General features: G+C 35.2%; 1 pseudogene; it reads left to right on the forward strand.

Annotated features, from left to right (window-relative positions):
• Positions 1–2,268: 2,268 nt before the first annotated feature.
• Positions 2,269–3,274, forward strand: LOC143399644 (aldo-keto reductase family 1 member B10 pseudogene; annotated as a pseudogene).
• Positions 3,275–6,557: the final 3,283 nt, after the last annotated feature.

The following is a 6,557-nucleotide window of genomic DNA, read 5'->3' on the forward strand; positions in this document are numbered from 1 at the left end:
ATTAGAAGTTGGAAAGATCTCCTACGCTCTTGGATAGGCAAAATTAATATCGTCAAAATAGCCATACTACCCCACAAAGCACTATACAGATTCAATGTGATTCCAATTAAAATCCCATCACCATTTCTTATAGAAATAGAAAAAGAAATCATGAAATTCATTTGGAAAAGTAACAGATCTAGAATAACCAATTCTTGCAATCCTTAGCAAGAATAATGAAGCAGGAGGCATCATAATACCAGGCCTTAAACTATACTACAAATCTTTAGTAACAAAAACAGCATGGTATTGGCACCAAATTAGATATGTAGACTAATGGTACAGAATAGAAGACACAGAGACAAACACACATAAATACAGTTATCTCTTACCAGACAAAGGTGCCAAAAACATACATCGGAGAAAAGATAGCCTCTTCAACAAATGGTGCCAGGAGAACTGGAAATCCATATACAGCAAAATGAAAATAAACCCCTATCTCTCACCATGCTCAAAACTAAAGTGGATCAAGGACATAGGAATTAACCAGACACCCTGCGCCTAATAGATGAAAAAGTAGGCCCAAATCTCTATCATGTCAGAGTAGGCCCTGACTTCCTTAACAAGACTCCTAAAGTACACGAAATAAAATCAAGAATTAATAAATGGGATGGACTAAAACTAAAAAGCTTCTTCTCAGCAAAGAAACAATAAACAAAGTGAACAGAGAGCCTATATTTTTGAAGCAAATTTTTGCCACATGCATGTTAGAGCACTAATCTCCAGGATATATAAAAACTCAAAAAACTTAACAAAAAACAAACAATCCAGTCAACAAATGGGCTAAGGAGCTGAGCAGACACTTCTCAGAAGGAGATATACATTTGATCAACAAATATATGAAAAAAATGCTCAATATCACTAGTAATTAGAGAAATGCAAATGAAACTACTCTAAGATTTCATCTTAAGCCAGTCATAATGGCAGTTATCAAGAATACAGAAAATAATAAGTCCTGGTTCCCCCTGACCAATAAAAATCCTCTTTGAAACCTCAGTGGTGCCTCATATAAATTCTGATGTTGGGATCTAAATTTATTCCGTACCTTTAAATGTTAAGCCATATAGATCATTAACCTACTATCTGCCTTTGTATTATGCTTGTCAAAATCCTGTAAATTCTCAAGACACTCCCCTTTTGCAACTTTTTGTTCTATAAAACTGTGTTCCTAAAGAGCTACGATACTGATCTCTAGCCCAGGGTTTTCAGGAAAGACAGTCCTGGCTAGCTCTAGTGTACACCAATACAAGCTTGCTTTAATTTGATTTAAAATTGGAGTCGGCGGTCTTTTCTTTGCATCGGGGTTTAACACTGATACCTAAACAAGACAAGAAAAGCTAACTTCTAGTAATATCCCCAATGAATATAGATGCAAAATTTTAAACAAAACACTAGCAAATCAAATCCAACAGCACATGAAAAAGAATATACACCATGACCAAGTGGAATTTCTCCCAGAGATACAAGGATGATTCAACATATGCAAATTAGTAAATGTAATAAACAAAATGAAGGATAAAAATTGTATGATCATCTCATCAGTTGCAGATAAAGCACTTAATAAAATTTAATATTCTTTCATAATAAAAATCTTCAAAAATTAGATATAGAAGGAATGTATTTCAGCATAATAAAGCCTATATATGGCAATCCCACAGCCTATAGCATACTGAATGGGGAAAAACTGAAAATATTTCCTCTAAAATCAGGAGCAAGCCCAGGGTGCTCACTTTCACCACTCTTACTTAATATAGCATTAGAAGTCTTAGCCACAGCAATAGGAAAAGAGAAGGAAACAAGAGGCATCCAAATAGAAAAGGAGGATGTCAAATAATCCCTGTTTGCACAAGACATGATATTATATAGAGAAAAACCTAAAGACTCCGCCAAAAATACTGTTAGAACCTATAAAACAAGTTCAGTAAGGTCACAGGATACAAAAGCAACCTACAAAAATAAGTAGCACTTTTATACAACAATTATGAAGTTGAGAAAGAAACTGATGTGATTCCATTTACATTATCTTCAAAAATACAGTAAAATAAAATACACAAGAATGAATTAATAAAGGAAATGAATGATCTCTAAAATGAAAATCACAAAATATTGATAAAAGAAATTGAAGAGGACATACAAAAAAATGGAAAGATGTCCAATTTTCACACATTAGAAGAATACTGTTAACACTAGACATCTATCGGCTCTCTGAGAACCATTTCTACATCTACCATGGCCACCTTTGTGAGGCTCAACACTAAAGCCAAGATGTCCGTTTTGAGTCTGGGTTCCTGGAAGTCTCCCCCAGGCAGAGTCAAAGAAGGTGGTCATTGATGCAGGATATTGCCACATAGACTGTACCTATTCTATGAAAATGAGGTGGGAGAGGCCATCCAGAAGAAGATCCAAGAGAAGCTGGTGACACAGGAGGACTTCTTTATTGTTAGCAAGTTGTGGTGTACCTTCTTTGAGAGAAACCTTCTGAAGGAAACCTATTAGAAGAGCCCCCACAGGCTCTGAAACTGGACTATCTGGGTATCTATCTTACTTACTGGCCCCAGGGATTTCAGTCTGGGAAAGACTTACTCCCCAAAGATGATAAAGGCAACAACCTTATCAGTAAAGTAACATTCTAGGATTCCTGGGAGGTCATGGAAGAGCTGGTCGATGAGGGGTTGGTGGAATCCCTCTGTGTCTCCAACTTCAACCACTTCCAGATGGAAATAATCTTGAACAAGCCTGGACTCAAATATAAACCACTGACTAATCAGGTCGAGTGTCACCCATACCTCACCCAGGAGAAACTGATCCAGCATTATCACTCCAAGGGCAACACTGCCATACCCTATAGCTCCATGGGCTCTCCAGATAGACCATGGGCCAAACCAGAAGTCTTCCAGGTCACTACTGGAAGACCCCAATATTAAAGTGATTGCTGCAAGCAAAAAAAAAAAAAAATTCCTTGGCCCAGGTTCTGATCTAGTTATAGATCTAGAGAAATGAATTTCCAAGTCTGTGACATCAGAATGCACTATTGAGAACTTTCAGGTTTTTGACTTCAAATTGAGTGATGGGGATATGGGCACCCATACTTAGCTTCAATAGAAACTGGGGTATGGGGGGGCATGTCCTGTCTGACCAGGCTCATTGGGTGGAATACCCCCTCAATGCTGAATCTCCTGATGAGACACCTAGTGGATTCTTTCTCTTCACTGAACTGGAACTTGCTCCCCTTTAAGGCCTATGTTAGCCTATGTGAAATCATACTGTGCCTGACCTTGTTATAGGTCAGAATCTAAGCAAGATTTATTAAAAATTTTTTTAGTGGTGCATTATAATTATACATAATGGGATTCATTATGCCCTAATCATACATTCACACAACATGGGTTACCCAATCTCCTCAATCTCCTTCCCAGAACCTTCCTTTACCACTCCTCCTCCCTACCCCTAGGCAAGGTTTTATTTAGATCCATATGTTGAACTAGGAGATTTATCATAGAGAAGTATGACTCAAATGAGCCTAATTTTTCCACTTTTTTTTTATCTGACCAATGTTTGTTTAACAACAGGATCTCTGCTAACATCGAGGATGCAAAAATGAAAAGAATTAAAAAACAATAAAAGTTAAAAAAGAGAATATTGTTAAAACATCCATAGTACTCAAAGTGATCTGCAGATTCAATGTAATTCCTATCAAAATATTGATGACATTCTTCATAGAAAAAGAAAATTCATATGGAACCATATAAGACATGGAATAGTCAAAGCAATCTTGAGCAGAGGAACAAGCTGGAGTTATTATAATATCTGACTTCAAAATATACTACAAAGCCACACTGACCAAAATAGCAATGTTAATGGCATAAAAATAGATATATTATAGAGAAGACAAAAAATAAATTCATGGATTTACCACCACCTAATTTTCAATAAAGGCAGCAATACATCTATTGGAAAGAAGATACTCTAAATGGGGCTGGGGAATATGAATATCTAATGCAGATGAAAATCGACCTCTATGTCTCCCTTATACAAAAAATCAACTCAAAACTAATAAAAAAAATCTAAATGTATGAGCTGAACTATGAAATTACTAAAGGAAATGCTTTAAGACATCGGTCTGGAAAAATATATGTATATTTTTTAGATAAAGCCCCAAATTGCACGGGTAACAAAATTTAAAAATGGACAAATTAGATCATATCAAACTAATGAATCTTCTGCATAGCAAAAAAAAAAAAAAAAATACTCAGCAGAGTGAAGAGAAAACTCACAGAATGGGAGAAAAGCCTGCAAAAGATTTATCTGTTAAGGGGCTATTATCCAGAATATATAAAGAACTAAAAACATTCAACAACAACAACAAGAACAAAATATTAGTCCAATTAAAAATGGGCTAATGATCTGAAAGAAAACATATGGCCGAAAGTATATGAAAAAACATTCCACATCACACACTTCATCATGGAAATGCAAATCAAAACCATAATGACGTATGCCTCACTCCAGTTAATGCCTATAATCAAAAGATAAAAAAGGAAAATTACAAGTCAATGAGGATGCAAGAAAGGGGAACTCTTCTACACTGCTGGTAGGAAAGCAAATTATTACAGCCATTGTGAAAAATTATTACAGTATGCAGTTCCTCAGAAAACTAAAAACAGAACCGCATACAATTTACTACTGGGTATGTACCCAGAGGAAATGAAATCAGTATGCCAAAGAGACAAGAGACAGCTGCACTGCCAGGTTTATGGCAGCACTATACTCAAGAGCTGAGATATGGAATCAGACCAGTGTCCACCAATGAATAAATGGATAAACAAAATGCAGTATATGTGTGTTCCATTGAGTATCGCTATGGAATATTATTCAGCCAAAAAAGAACAAAATTCCATCAGTTGCAATGACATAGGTAGAACTGAAGGACATTACATTAGGTGAAATAAGTCAGGCACTGAAAGACAAACAGTTCATGTTCTCATTTTAGCTCAAGGCAAAGTTGATCTCGAACAAGTAGAGAACTGAGCAGTAGTTACCAGAGCTCGGACAGGTGGGGAGAGAGAAGTGCAAAGAGGATGGATAGGAGAATAGCATATATTGTTCTACAGCATAGCAGGAGCACTTTAGTTGCTGACAATTAATTGAATATTTCAAGATACCTGATAGAGAAAATTTTGAATGTTCCTAGTACAAAGAAATGATATATGTCTAAGGTGATGGCTATGTCCATTACCCTGATCTAATCATTACACATTGTATACATGTACTGAAGTGCCACACTGCAACTCATAAATAGGTGCAATTGCTATGAGTTCATTAAAAATGTTAATCAAGTAAAAAAATAAAAGAGCAAAAAAAATTAAGTCAGTGTTTTTTTTGTTTTTTTGTTTTTTTTTTAAATCATGGCTAGTTTTTCCCAGTTTCCATAGAACTTACTCTGTGTATCCTTCTTGGGCTGGTATTGTCATCCATCTTGCTGCTTTCCCTCTCAAAAGTGTTGTGATGTGGATAACAATTTGGTCACCCTGTAAGAAGACACACTTAAAAACAAGGTCATGAAAAGGCAGGGAGTAAAAGGATGGAAAAAAATTATATTAGGCAAACATGAATCAAAAGTCAGCTGATGTACCTCTTTTACTAGCAAACAAAATAAACATCAAGATATAGCATCATTTGTAGTAGAGAGATTCACTACCTAAAGATAAATGTTCAATACACCAAGACTGTTAATTTTTAAAATATCTGGCCTAATAAATGTCTTCAAATACTTCATACAGTAATAAGTAGAAAAGGAGAAACACAGTTCCAATATAAAAATGAGAGATTTTAATGCATCTCTTTCAAGAGGTCAAATATACAAATATTTAGCAAACATATAGATTGAATAACATTATTGGAAAGCCTTACCCTAATAGTCATTTATAAAATTCTTCATCTAATAACTAGAGAAAACAATTTTTTCCTCAGGTTATTTGGAGCATTTACAAAACTTTATTATGTAGTAGGCAATAAAACAAGCTTCAACAAATTTCAAAGTATATATAGACCTGTCTTCTGAAACAGTGCAATTAAATTAGAAGTCAAAAACAGTTTAAGAGAGCTTGATTTAAAATTTGTATGTATTTTTTATACTTTTGAAATACAGTTAAGATTCATTTGTCACAATCTGCAGCTCCATCCTAGGGTTTCCCCACCTCCTCAATGATTTTTGTAAAAATTTGTATACATTAAGGTTCACCCTGGGGGGTGGGGGTAATAGAAGTTCAGAGGGTTAAACAAAGGGGAATGAAGGTAAGGGATGGGGGATAGGAATAGGAAGATAATGGAATGAATCTAACGTAACTTTCCTGTGTACATATATGAATACACCAGTGAATCTCAACATTGGTATATCCACAAGACTGGGATCCTGATTAGAATAACGTATATTCCATGCTTGTATGAATATATCAAAATTGATTCTACTGCCATATATAAGTAAAAAGAACAAACAAACAAAAAGTTTTACCCTTTGG

This window comes from Callospermophilus lateralis, chromosome 1, assembly GCF_048772815.1.
Source record: "Callospermophilus lateralis isolate mCalLat2 chromosome 1, mCalLat2.hap1, whole genome shotgun sequence".
In the NCBI taxonomy this organism is placed as follows: domain Eukaryota; kingdom Metazoa; phylum Chordata; class Mammalia; order Rodentia; family Sciuridae; genus Callospermophilus; species Callospermophilus lateralis.